General features: G+C 42.5%; 1 long non-coding RNA gene across 2 annotated transcripts in view; it reads right to left on the reverse strand.

The window, feature by feature from the left end:
* The window catches only part of LOC108178106 (uncharacterized), a 139,117-nt gene that overhangs the window by 35,535 nt on the left and 89,784 nt on the right, over nt 1-13,798 (reverse strand). The window contains exon 5 of one of the 2 annotated variants that reach the window (XR_001794802.4): nt 970-1,071. This is a non-coding gene — a long non-coding RNA (uncharacterized LOC108178106). Of the gene's footprint in view, nt 1-969; nt 1,072-7,629; nt 7,752-13,798 lie in introns of those variants that run through there. The other variant, XR_016212055.1, reaches the window with a different exon arrangement.

Consider the following 13,798-nt stretch of genomic DNA (forward strand, 5'->3'; position numbering starts at 1 on the left):
CTGTCACAGTCACGGGGCAATCCCGAAGAGCAGGGCAAGGCTGAGGACCATATTCCTCTCGTGCCTCGGGGAGGGTGATTTCAAAGGTTTGTGCGTGGTGGTACTGTGCCAGCTCAGCACTGGCTGATCTCAAGGGAAAACGTTGTGAAACTTCATAAACCTGAGTTGGGCTGGTGACCACGGCAGCCAAGTCATAGTTGGTAGGTGACTGCTGACAGTTAACCCCCGAAGAAGCTGATAACAGCATGAAGGATATCGTACTGATACCGATAAGAATTCCCAATGTCAAAAAGGTGATGTTTTCCTCTCAATCCCTCACACCCATTAACATTTTTTTCCTTAAAAAGAAACTGACTATTACAGTGGAATGGTTTGAAATTCAGAAGGGAAAGCTTTTGGGATAAGGAAATATGCAGGATCAAAAAAGCTATAAAACATTTAAAATCATGATAAATAAAAATACAATTTGGGATGAAGAAAACTATAGGGTTTGAAAGTGGAGAAAACCACTAGAAAAACAGAGAATATAGCAAACATACAATAATTCTGCAAGCTGAAATGTTGCGGTTTTTTCCATTTCTTCTTATTTTTTGCCTTTTTAAGTATTAACTAAATTTGAACTATTTCTAATGCTGGTCAATTTACTATTTTTACTGGCAACTGAAATTCTTGGCTAAACTTCCTAGGGCTATTTATGGACATTTTCCCCTTGCCTGCCTATAAAAATACATCACTGGAATATTTTTAACAGCAAAGTCTGCATGAGACACTCTACTTTCCTGACCTCTCAGATACTTGTGGCTGCTTCTAAGTAGCCTTATTTGTAAACCCTTATGAATTTTTTTCCCAACTGGCATCATTTTTATTAAAAAAAAAAATAGAGTGGTCTATTCATTAAGAATGTACTGCAAATGGCTAAAACTCCGGTTTTCAAAATTTCACGTGACTTCAAGTACTGTTGTTACTTACAGAAATGATTTAGATCTCAGTGATCCTGATGGAAGCATCCGCTGTCTCTTTGATAAAAACCAAAGCTCCCAACATGTTCTGTTCTTCCAGCTTCAATAAGGCCTATAAGTAAAAAAGAGCAGAGAACGAAAATGCATTACCCTTTCTTTAAAATGATATATAAAGGAATATTTTGAGAGGTTATAAAATATCATTCTTCACCTGCAAATAGGAATATATTCACATCATACAAATCAGAAATTGCAAGGAGCAAGGGTCCGTTGTAGCAATGAACTTGCCCCCTTGGAACACATGCCACAGTGAAGTGCCTGGTTCCACTTCCAATTTCCTGCTAATGTGTACCCGGGGAGGCAACAGGTGGTGGTTCAAGTATTTAGGTCTGTGCTTCCCATGTGGGAGATCCAGATTGAGTTCCTGGTTCCTGACTTTGGCCTGGTCCAACTCTGGCTGTTGGGGAAATTTGGAGAATGAGCCAGTGGATGGAAAATCTCTCTTTCTCTGCCTTTCAAACAAAATGATGTTTTATACAATGATGCTTTTTAATGGCAAGTCAATTTCCTTACATGTAGTGACTGAGTCTCATTGATCAATTGTTAGTTGCTGCCTGAGGAATCAGACGGAGAAGGATTTGGAGGTTTAGCTCAGGTTCAGTGAGAAGGAATGTTGTGATTTCAAATTTTGAAAGAATTTTTAAACATTAGTGGATTCGGAGAAGTTACAGCTATTCTTCACAGGAATAAATATTCTAGTATGTAAGTAGAGCAGCGATGCATATCTCAAAGAAGTACTCTTTTGGATAAAAAAAAATCATTTTAAAAATTAAAGGCGGCCGGCGCCGTGGCTCAGTAGGCTAATCCTCTGCCTTGTGGCGCCGGCACACCGGGTTCCAGTCCCAGTCGGGGCACCAGATTCTGTCCTGGTTGCCCCTCTTCCAGTCCAGCTCTCTGCTGTGGCCCGGGAGTGCAGTGGAGGATGGCCCAAGTCCTTGGGCCCTGCACCCCATGGGAGACAAGGATAAGTACCTGGCTCCTGCCATTGGATCAGCGCGGTGCGGCAGCGGCCATTGTAGGGTGAACTAACGGCAAAGGAAGACCTTTGTCTCTGTCTTTCTCTCTCTCACTGTCCACTCTGCCTGTCACAAAACAAAACAAAACAAACAAACAAACAAAAATTGAAGGCCCCTGGGGCCAATGCTGTGGCTTAGTGGGTAAAGCCATCGCCTGCAGTGCCAGCATCCCATATGGGCGCCAGTTCGAGTCCTGGCTGCTCCACTTCCAATCCATCTCTCTGCTGTGGCCTGGGAAAGCAGTAGAGGATGGCCCAGGTCCTTGAGCCCCTGCACCCTCGTGGGAGTATGGGAGACCCCATGGAACCTCCTGGCTCCTGGCTTCAGATCAGCCTAGTTCTGGCCATTGTGGCCATCTGGGGAGTAAACCAGCAGATGGAAGACCCCCCCCCACCATGTCTCTGCCTCTCCTTCTCTCTGTATAACTGACTTTCAAATAAATAAATAAATCTTTTAAAAAAATTAAAGGCCTCTCAGATATTTTGAAGAATGGGGTTTTTTTGTTGTTGTTGTTGTTTGTTTTTGCAAAAATCACTCATAGTGTTGTGGTAAATAATTAAGTAATCTAACTCCTAGGTGAGGTCAGTTGAGCTATGGGAATGAAATGGAACCTGATTTGGGAAGAAGATAAGAAATAGCAAACTGTGGACAGGAGGCACAGAAGGCTTCCTAACAGATACAATTCCATTTATTTACTTCATTTATTTGAGAGACGGACAACTCCCCATCCTCTGATTACCTCCTCAAATGCCCCCAATGCTGGGGCTGGGCTGGGCCAAAGCCAGGAGCCAGAAACTCAATCCAGATCTCGCATATGAGTGGCAAGAACCTAATTACTGGACCCATGATTGGTGCCTCCCTGAGTCTGCATTAGCATGAGTCAGGAGCTGGAGCCAGGAATCAGGCACAGGTACTCCACTGTGCGATGTGGGGGCTGAGTGCCTGCCCTTACAATTCTTGGAAGAAATTTTGGCCCTCCGGGTTGCCAATGTCTTATCTAGGTCACAGATGAAAACACCAGACAGAACCAGGCCTTGGTTTGACACCTGCTAAACATTATTTATGTCTTAAGACTGACATCAAACCATTAGTAGCTATTCTATTTATAAGTTTCCTGAGCAGTCTTTGGAGTTTTCAGATATGAAGTATAGTAGTGCTCTCAGCTCCTAGCTGATACATTTCCTGAAAATACAATTCTCTGAATTAGTGGAGGAATCTTTCAAAGGCTCTGAAGACTCTCACCTATACTTGTGGGGAAGCGGACATTCTATGAGACAAACCTTGGGGAGATTTATATTTTATATAAATATAAACATAAATATATAAACAAACTATGTGATGTAAGTCATTTTGTATAAATCCTTTAATCTCACTGGACCTCAGAAAACGAAGGTTGACCCAGATCAGCATTGCCCAACCTATGACCTCCAGATTTCAGAGAATTCTATCCACTGCCAACTGCCCAAAGATGCAACTACAACTCATGCATTATTCGCCTGAGTCCTGCTACCCCATGAGAAAGGCTGTGGACTTGTTCTTAGTAAGGGTGGGAATGGCTGGTACAGGTTACGGAAAACAGGCTGCTAGCTCTCTGTTAGCCTGTGACCCATAGAACTGTCTTCTGTATTTATCAAGAGTAAGAGTATTTGACAACAGTAAGAATAATTGCTTCTTTTTTTTTTTTAACCATACAATAGCCTTGAGGCCTATGAAAGTATAATATATTTCTCCCTTATTATATGATGGTTTCTTAATTGACACAGAAATTGAATGCTGCCTTTTGGGTAAGTTTGTTTCCTTCGGTGTAGATATGTGATCCTGATTATATTTGGTACCCCTCCTTGATAATAAATAATCTACCATGGATGTCCTATTTAATTAATTGCGTCCTCTGGTTGATAAATTCCAATGAGAAACCAGTGCTGAACATACAGTAATTTACTTTAATAAAAGATGCAATTTGACTTTTCCCAGAATTGAGCAGTGGAGTTTCACCATCAGTTAACATGAGCTATGGAATCTTGGCTCTCTTCAGAGCTGCATGTGGCCAGATACTCTTGTATTAGTGCCAGTAGATACCTCATCTATGATGTCAAAACTCGCAGGAAATTTGAGCTAAGAATGTGTGTTACGCACTCAGGAGGACACCAAAGGAAGAGGTTTAGGTCATACAGACAGACTGTATTTGGAATTGACGTCTTTGAGAGATCAAACTGCCACTGATATTTTAAAAACTTTAACCATGATACATCTTTAGAGGAATATCATAGGCAGCTACATACAAACTTGTATCAGATGTGCTCATGGAGGAATGCCAGGGACTCTCGCCTTCTAATCATACCCTGAAACTGTTCATTTTCCATTTCTAAGAGTGGGTTACTTTTTTTTTTAATCTAACTAGAAAATAAGATGTTGCCATTTTGAAAGTGGTTGTTTGGTGGCCTAATACATAAACTCAATGATTCCCTTCGTGTAGACCCCAGAACTTGTGCCGTAGGAAAGAAGTAGACTGGATATACATCAGAGCCCATGAATGAGCTGAGGCAGTGAGCCTGAACTGTGACTGTTGAGATACTATTTTGAATGTTCCCACTGCTACCTTTTCAATGCATCATGTTGTGGCTAATATTATATTAATTCATTAAAACTACATTACTGAAGCTATAATTTTTAAATAGCATTTTTGATGTTACACGTACTTTAACTCACCCACATTGCTTGCCAAGGTCCCTAACTTTGAAAACGTTGGGAACCACCATCTTAGTGCACTTCAGGTGAGTGACAGGCTGGTGGACAGCTATTTTGAGCAAAGGGGCTGTCTTGTCACAGCTGCCTGTGTACTGGATAAAGGGCAAAGCAAGCCTTGAGAAGGAGCAATCCTATTTAGAACTCAGCTGGCCACAGGCTACATTTTACTTGTCACTACAGTACATGGTGTGACCAACAAGTTCTTGCTCAGATCCCAGGTGTCACCTTATTTCTGAGCTATTGAACCAAAAATAACAATAAAAAAGGCAACAGATTCTAAATGTTCTACCAAGATTACAACTCTCAGGTATTTTACCTCTAAATTAGTGGAATTTCATAGTTAGTAAAACTACATAGCAGGTGTTTTCTGTAGGAAGAGAAAACGAGCAGTTACTGGCCAGAATAAATACTAAAACCACTATCTGTATAGGAAGTCAAACTGAAGAGTGACGGCGGTGGCAAGTGAGGGGACTGCTGCCCTCTAGTGGTGACCTCTCCCTCTCTCACTTCACGTGGAGAACGTGTAAGCAAACTTGGTCAACTGCATCTAAAATACCAAACCTGTGTAGTGAAACATCAGCCCTTTTCAAGTTTTTGGGAGGTTATGACATAAAAGGAAAGGCATTGGGAGGAGACAGGTACTGAGTCTAAATCTATAGTCTTAAAATGTCACTATATTTTACTTAAAGTATGTCTCAAATTTTCCTTTTCCTTTTTCTGATTTAATATGATGTCTCTATTTGCCCCAGTCTTTCTGTTCTTGATGTTGGTACTTTAACTTGGATGGTGGTAATAAATGTGTATCTGGTTCCTAATGCTTACCTCTGCCCTCATCTATCTTCAGTTGTGCTACTAAATGATTTTTCCTAATACCCTAATACCTTTACATCAAAAATGCTATTTAAAAATTACAGCTTCAGTAATGTAGTTTTAATGGATTAATATAATATTAGCCACAACATGATGCATTGAAAAGGTAGCAGTGGGTATTAGGGTTGATGTCGTGCAGTTAGAACTTGAAATTGTGCTTCAGCTTTCAATGCCTCCATTCAGAATTTACATTGATTTTACCTGCTTATTTCCTAGTATTTTCACGTCATCCCCTCTAGTATTCCTGATCAGCCAGCTACTCAAGTGTGTCCCTTCACTGTTCAACACACATGAGCTGTTCTTAGTCTCTACCTTTTTTTCCCCAAGGTTCTTCCCTCATTTATCCACTCCTAACCCTGTGTCCACAGAGTCCTCCCATGTGTCCAATTCCCACCCGTTCTCTGAGAGCCATTATATGCCATTATTTCCATGAGGACTTTCTTAAACTAGTATGGCCATAATAACTTGTCTCGTAATTCCTATGGCCTATTTTGGATATGCCATATCTTTTGGTGCTTGATTTTTTTATAAGAGGAAGTTACATCATCATACTTATTCCATGACATTACTCTTCAGTCTCATTCTGGTCAAATTCTATACTGCTGGTTGCAGATTACTGTAATAATGTCCCCACTTTGTTCATGCCTCCTTGTATCCATGCTTGTGAACAGACTCTCCTATTATGAATTGGGACTTATAAATCTGATATAAAAAATGTGACATAATTTGGTCAAATAGACAATAAGCAAATGTGAAGCAAAAAGAGACTTGAAAAATGTTGTGCACTGAGGACTACCTTCCCTTGTTTCTTGTGGGAACCCTGCGACACTCGTGTAAAAACGTTTGGGTTATCCTGAAAGACACACTTGGCCCAGTACTCCCTGTTCCCCAATTCAGCCAGTACCAATTGCCAGACATGTGACTGTGGCTATCCTAGACTGAAGCTGCGTGTTTGAGCCCAGGAAAGACCAGCAGAAGAACTGGAAAACTGACATTGCCAGCTGGCACTGTCAACTGAAAAATAATTCTTGTCTTAAGTGAGTAGTTTAAAGGGAACTTGTTTTGCAGCAAAAGCTAACTGATATAACACTTATTTGTTAGCCAATTATTACTTGAGTGTTAGATGTGCTGTAATGTGAGCTGAGAACAAGAACTGTGACATTTTTTCCAAAAATAATCTTCAGAATTTTAAACAGTGCTAGGCCTATAAGTAATACTGCATAGACATTTGAATTAAATTTTTCCTCTAATAATGTTAATATAGCTTGATTGGTACCAGGAAACGAGACTGATGAGCTTCAGACACAATGACATCAACTGTATTTTCTAATTTTAGGTACAATTTTTTCTTTTAAAACACATAGAAACAGAGAGAACAGCTATAGTTAAATGCTAAATATTCAGTAAGTCAGCTGAATTGTAAAAGGGGAATTGGTATACTCATAACTTTCCAGTATATTTGGAACCTTTGTTCAAAATAAAAGACAAGAGAAAATAAGTAAGAGTCATACTCATCCAATAAGTTAAACATTTCACTTATAAAAGATCTAGGTCACCGTTTAAAATGAAAGATCCATCGGACATCACCACCAGGTTGCCAGTTCCTCCATTAGCGCCACTGTCATCGTTCATTATCCTAAGGAATTCATTCCTCAGAGGAGGATTAGGGAGGGAAAAGCTGAGGAAGCCTTCAATGACTGCTGCAGATTGAGTGACCAGAGACGAACCTGGGAGCTTTCAGGCTGAGCAGATCCTCTAACGTTTGCAGGATTTCCAAGTAAATTCCAAGAGCAGATGGTTGCCAACGCTTTTCTTAAAAGTAGGATGGCGACCTACCTCATTTTAAGAAGATGACTCTCTGCGATGAAGAGCTTTTGCGTTTCAGTTAATAAGTAGTTAAAGAGGAGAGGAGAGGGAGTGTGCTGTATTTCCCTGTCTTTCAGTAGGAGGCTCAGAATTTAAACTTCAAGCACACAGAGTTGTCCTATGTATTCAGAGCACTTTTCCCTGTGGACTGAGCCATGGGATCCTCAGGAATTTAGTAGAATGACCCCAGTTAAAATGTAGCTGGCATTCTCTGACTTCTGTGCTGTTAAGCCTGCGTACAAATAAGAAAAACCATCATTTTCTGCAAAAACTCTGGAATGCTACAGACCAATTTGGGATATTTATTATTCCAGGGAAACTTTTTACAGGAAGCTTAATCTTCAATTACAAGCTGTCAGAGACATTATTTTATTAAAATATACAAGAATGAATTAAAGCAAAATAATCTGAAAATAAACTTCAAATGCTTAGTTCAAAATCCTGCAACAGAATGAATAACTACAAGTGTTTTAGGCATTGACTGAAACATTTTTTTTTCCAAAGAAGCAGTCTAAAAAGATAACTAATTTTGTGCAATGATAGAGATTGGACTTAGTTAAATTAGTGACTCTTTTCCCAGGTATTCTTCCATGAAAGCATGGAATTCAAAGTTCGAAATGTTAAGTGTCGATGCAGTTGATGCAATTAAATTCATATCACAGGAATAGAATCATTGGTTAAATAAAGACCAAGCTGAGAAAATTCTGGTTTAAATAGCATTTTCCTTAAAAGCTTGCTATGCTTCCAATTGCTGATAGAAAATAATGGCCACAGATAAGACAAAACCTTCAGATCCTTCTCTAGTTCTGCAGTGAGCTGAGCACAAAGGCAAACAGCTTCAGAAGTGCTAGGTCTCTACATAACATCAGTTGACAGAATCACAATCAGAACACATGTGCCTGAGGACTCGGTTTACGTGGACAAGTTCAAAGTGCGTATCTAAGCAGAGTAAGCTATGGTTAAGTTTACAAAGATTCATACTCTCAAGAAAATAGTCTCTCATTTTGATTTTAAAACAAGGACTTTGCATAGACTCGTCGTGAAGAAATGATGAAAGTTTGAGGTGATGGATATACCAATGACTTGATTTGATCATCAATGAATTATCAAACGTCACATTGTACCTCAGCAAGATGCGCAGTTATTATGACAATCGATCAATAAAGCAGTGATCCCAGACTTGAGCTGGAATAGAGGTAGGGGAAACGTTTCTATTTAAATGCTCAAAAATCAAATTTCTAGTGTGTTTTGCCATTGTCCCCCAGTATAAATGAGGAAACCGATTGTAGCACCTATTGTTTTAAAATACGTTCTACCCTTTCTGACTGAGCCGAGGCTCCACACACTTAACTGTGCCTCGTTGAGCTCCATTCCTGAGCATTCCACCCTGTCACCAGTTACAAGTGACGAGGCATGTCCTGGTTTCTGTCTATTTATAGAACACAGGCGATGACCACAAGTGACAGATGGTGTTCATGTTAGCTGAGACTTGAGCGAAAGTTCTAAACTCTTAGCTTTAAGTGAACGAGAAGTGGGCTCCTTATTAACTATTCTTTTTTGCTGAACAATTTCTATCATTATCTGCCTAGCTATCAGCTAGCCATCTATCTATACTCTTAGAACTGGGAGAAGCACGTTACCTGCTCTGATCCAGTAAATAAAGAAAGAATTGCAAACCTCAGGACCAGCATTGGGGTACAGCAGGTTAAGCTGCCACCTGTGATGCTGGCTTCCCGTATGACACTGGTTCAAGTCCTGGCTGCTCCACTTCTGATCCAGCTCCCTGCTAATGTGTCTAGGAGAGCAGTGGAAGATGGTCCAAGTGCTTGGGCCCCCACCACCCACGTGGGAGACCAGGATGGTTGTTCCTGGCTCCTGGCTTTGGCCTGGGCCAGGCTTGGCTGGGGAATGAACCAGCAGATGGTAGAGCTCTCTGATCTCTGGCTGTCTCTCCCCGCCCCTCTCTCTGTGTCACTCTGGCTGTCAGATAATAAATAAATAAATAAATAAATAAACAAACAAACCTACCTTCTTTTTTAAGGAGTCTGATTTAGAAGAAGGTACTGGAAAAAGAGATACAGTACATTAAGCCAGTCTGCTCTCCCAAGGGCATTACACTTTCTGCTCAGGCGAGTAGTCAGCGTTAGAGAAATCAGATCAAGGTGTCAGACACATGGGACAGAGTAAGTGACAGAATTTTCCGAGTGTGGTCCAGCGTGGTGAACATTCGACAGCACTCGGACGGGCCCGGCAGGCACTCACTAAAGGACAAATCATAGGGTGTGTAGTGCAGCCGACACTGAGTGTTGTGCGCTCAGTCATTAAGCTCGTCTTCGTGTTTCCCATGGCCTCTGCTGTGGCTGTCTCTGAGGGTGTCACGAAGGATTCAGCGACGTGAAGGTGTGCACGCCATGGACGGCAGAGCAGGTGGTGAAGTGCGAGGAGCCCGCGCTCCTCTGCCTGCTCCACCACCCTGGAGGAGCGCGAGGAGATGCTGGTGGGTGATGGGGCGGGACTGTGGAAGACGCCTAGGCCGCCTGTGTCAGATGTGGACAGACAAGGACTGCCACTGTGCCCTCTATGCCACACCAAGCAGAGCCAAGAAGGAAGTCCTGGTGTTTCTCTTCCGGACCCCTGTGTGTGCACCCCTTAAGAGCAAAATGAGGCCGGCGCTGCGGCTCACTAGGCTAATCCTCCACCTTGTGGCGCCGGCACACCGGGTTCTAGTCCCAGTTGGGGCGCCGGATTCTGTCCTGGTTGCCCTTCTTCCAGGCCAGCTCTCTGCTGTGGCCCGGGAAGGCAGTGGAGGATGGCCCAAGTGCTTGGGCCCTGCACCCCATGGGAGACCAGGAGAAGTACCTGGCTCCTGCCTTCGGATCAGCGCGGTGTGCCAGCCGCAGCACGCTGGCCGCGGTGGCCATTGGAGGGTGAACCAACGGCAAAGGAAGACCTTTCTCTCTGTCTCTCTCTCTCACTGTCCACTCTGCCTGTCAAAAAAAAAAAAAAAAAAAAAAGAGCAAAATGAAGGGCCCGTGCTATGACATGGTAGGCTAAGCATCTGCCTGTGGCGCCGGCATCTCAAATGGATGCTAGTTCGAGTCCCAGCTGCTCCTCTTCCCATCCAGTTATCTGCTAATGGTCTAGGAAAGCAGTGGAAGGTGGCCCAAGTGCTTGGGCCCCTGCACCTACATGGAAGATCCAGAAGAAGCTCCAGGCTCCTGGCTTCGGACTGGCCCAGCTCTGGCTGTTGCAGGCATTTGGGGAGTGAAACAGCAGATGGAAGACCTTTCTCTCTGTCTCTCCCTCTCTCTGTCTGTAACTCTACCTCTCAAATAAAAATAAAGAAAATCTTAAAAAGAAAAAAAAAAGGCAAAATGGGGGCCAGTGCTGTGGCATAGAAGGCAAAGTCACTGCTTGCAGTGCTGGCATCCCATTTGGGTGCCCACGTGAGTCCTGGCTGTTCCACTTCTGATCCAGCTCTCTGCTGTGGCCTGGGAAATCACGGAAGATGGCCCAAGTGCTTGGACCCCTGCACCCGCGTGGGAGACCTAAAAGAAACTCCAGGCTCCCAGCTTAGGACTGGCTGACCTCCAACTATTGCAGTCATTTGGGGAGTGAATCAGCGGATGGGAGATCTCTCTCTGCCCCCCATTTCTCTATGATTCTCTGCCTTTCAAATAAACATAAAGTTTTTTAAAAAGATTATTTTATTTGAAAGGCAGAGTTATGAAAAGGCAGAGAAAAAGAGAGAGAAATAATAATTTAAAAAAAAGAGCAAAATCATCTTTGCCAGTTGCAGGGATGCCATCGCGAAGGAGCTGACAGGGATCAAGCAGGGCTTACAAGTAACTTCTCCAGGAGGTGAGAGACCACAGTGCTCTGCAGGAGAAGCTAGGGGCAGCACAGTCCCCTGGAGGGCGAACCTCTGTGCCTAGGCAGCCTCAGACCTGCTCCTGGGGAATACTGGCTGCCCCCTCCTGCCAGAAAGCAGGGGCCCGGGGATCCAAGTGTGGGGAGGGCAATCCTCTTACCCCAGTTGCCAAACAGTCCCCACTCCCACACCTTGTACCTCCCTCCTCCCTTCATCCCTCATGGTTCTGACCTTCCCAGAAACTACATTTGATATTCAAATTCTTCTTGGATTGAAGCAGACCAAGTTCTCCCAGGCGCCCCAGTCTAGGGAAGGTTTTTTTAATCCTACTTCTCACCTGCTCCTTTCTCTTCCTATGAAGCTAACTTCTTATGGCAACAATGACTGCACTTGTCTGTTTAGTTCTGTGTATGAAAGCAGTGTCCTGGAAATGACCCCTGCCTGTCCTGGCTGGTTCCCCTCTCCTCCACTGGTCTCAGCCACTCCTGAAAGCAGGCCCAGAAAGGGGCCTTTGGTTAAAAAAAATAAGACAACAATTAAAAAAAAAAAATCCTGTTGTTTCCAATGTCATGGAAAAAAACCAAAACGCATCAAATGTAATGACATTAAAAGCTAAGACATAAAAATATCTCAAGTTATATAAAAATAGAACTTCAGAAGTCCAAAGAGAAAATTTTTTGGCTACAGTAATCAAGGAAATCTTCGTAGACAATGGAGCATTAAAGCCAAATCTTAGCATTTGAGCTGCATTTAATATAGCTAACAAGCTATTGCTTGTAATATGGACTTACAAGCCAGTTCACTTCCAACTCAATCTTCTCTTTGGCAAGATGAAAGATTTTGATTATGTGGAGACTAAGGAGAGAGAGAAGTTGAGTAGTTGGTAGTGATAGTGACACTGAATGTGGCCCACAAGTCTGTAAATTCAGTAGGTTCCTTGAAAAATGTTGATGCCTAAAGCAGTTTTATATCAAACTTGGATAGGATTTCTTTCTCTCTCTCTTTTTTATTTTTTATTTTTTTGACAGGCAGAGTGGACAGTGAGAGAGAGCGACAGAGAGAAAGGTCTTCCTTTGCCGTTGGTTCACCCTCCAATGGCCGCTGTGGCCGGCGCATTGTGCTGATCTGAAGCCAGGAGCCAGGTGCTTCTCCTGGTCTCCCATGCAGGTGCAGGGCCCAAGCACTTGGGCCATCCTCCACTGCACTCCCGGGCCACAGCAGAGAGCTGGACTGGAAGAGGAGCAACTGGGATAGAATCTGGCTCCCCAACAGGGACTAGAACCTGGGGTGCCAGCGCCAGAGGTGGAGGATTAGCCTATTGAGCCGCAGCGCCGTCCTGGATAGGATTACCAAACTGACAAAAAGGAAATGTAGGAATGGACTACAGTTGTCAAATAGCTGCTCAGATACCTTTGTAGGTTAGGACTAAAATAAAAGCCTCAAGATGAGGGTAATTCTATTTGATAACATGAACAACAACAAAAAAAGGTACAGTATTATACTACCTACTTTTGACACATAATTTACATCTACTTTAACAATAGTTTGATGGAGTTTGGCAACTAAATGAAGACACTTCAGAAAGTTCATGGTAAATGGAATTAAAAGATACTTATTTTGGTGCAAAGTATTTTTGAAACTCAAGCATAGTTTTTCATAACACACATTTTCAACGAATTTATGAAAGACCCCTTGCCTAGTCAGGTAACTACTAACACAACAATTTGGACTAATCCCATTTCCTCCAGAAGTCCCCTGTCCCCAATCTCAGCTCCAGACAACTACTGACTGACTTTCTGTCCAGTAGAGTTTGACCTTTCCTAGAATTTCATAAAAGAAATTTCATACATTTTTTGGTTTGGCTTCTTCCCCTTAGCATAATGTTTTTGAGATTCATCTATGTTGTGTGTTCCAATATTGACTCCCTGGGATAAGCATATAATAATTTGTTTATCCATTTGCTAGTTGATGAATACATTCAGGTTACTTCCCTTTTTTGGATATTATGAATAATGCTGCAAGGAACATTGATGTCGAAGTCTTCATGTGGACATGCTCCCATTGCTCTGGGCCAGAAGCTCATGAATGCAATGGCTAGGTCGCCTGTCCCTGTTATGTTTAATGTTTCAAGAACCTGCCACAATGTTTTCCAAGTTGACTGTACCATTTTACATTCCTACCAGCATTGGGTGAATATTTCAGCTCATCCACCTCATTGCCAATACACTTGATAGTCTTGACGTTTCACTGTTGAAGTGGGTGTGTAGTGGCATTTCAATGTGGTTTGTATTTACATTTCTCTAGTGGTAAATAATGTTGATAGTCTTTGCTGATGCTTACTGGCCACTTGTATCTTTGGTGAAACATCTATGCACATTTATTACTCATTTAAAAAATGTGAGTAGTTT

This window comes from Oryctolagus cuniculus, chromosome 8, assembly GCF_051225735.1.
Source record: "Oryctolagus cuniculus isolate XC-2025 breed Fujian yellow rabbit chromosome 8, ASM5122573v1, whole genome shotgun sequence".
In the NCBI taxonomy this organism is placed as follows: Eukaryota; Metazoa; Chordata; class Mammalia; order Lagomorpha; family Leporidae; genus Oryctolagus; species Oryctolagus cuniculus.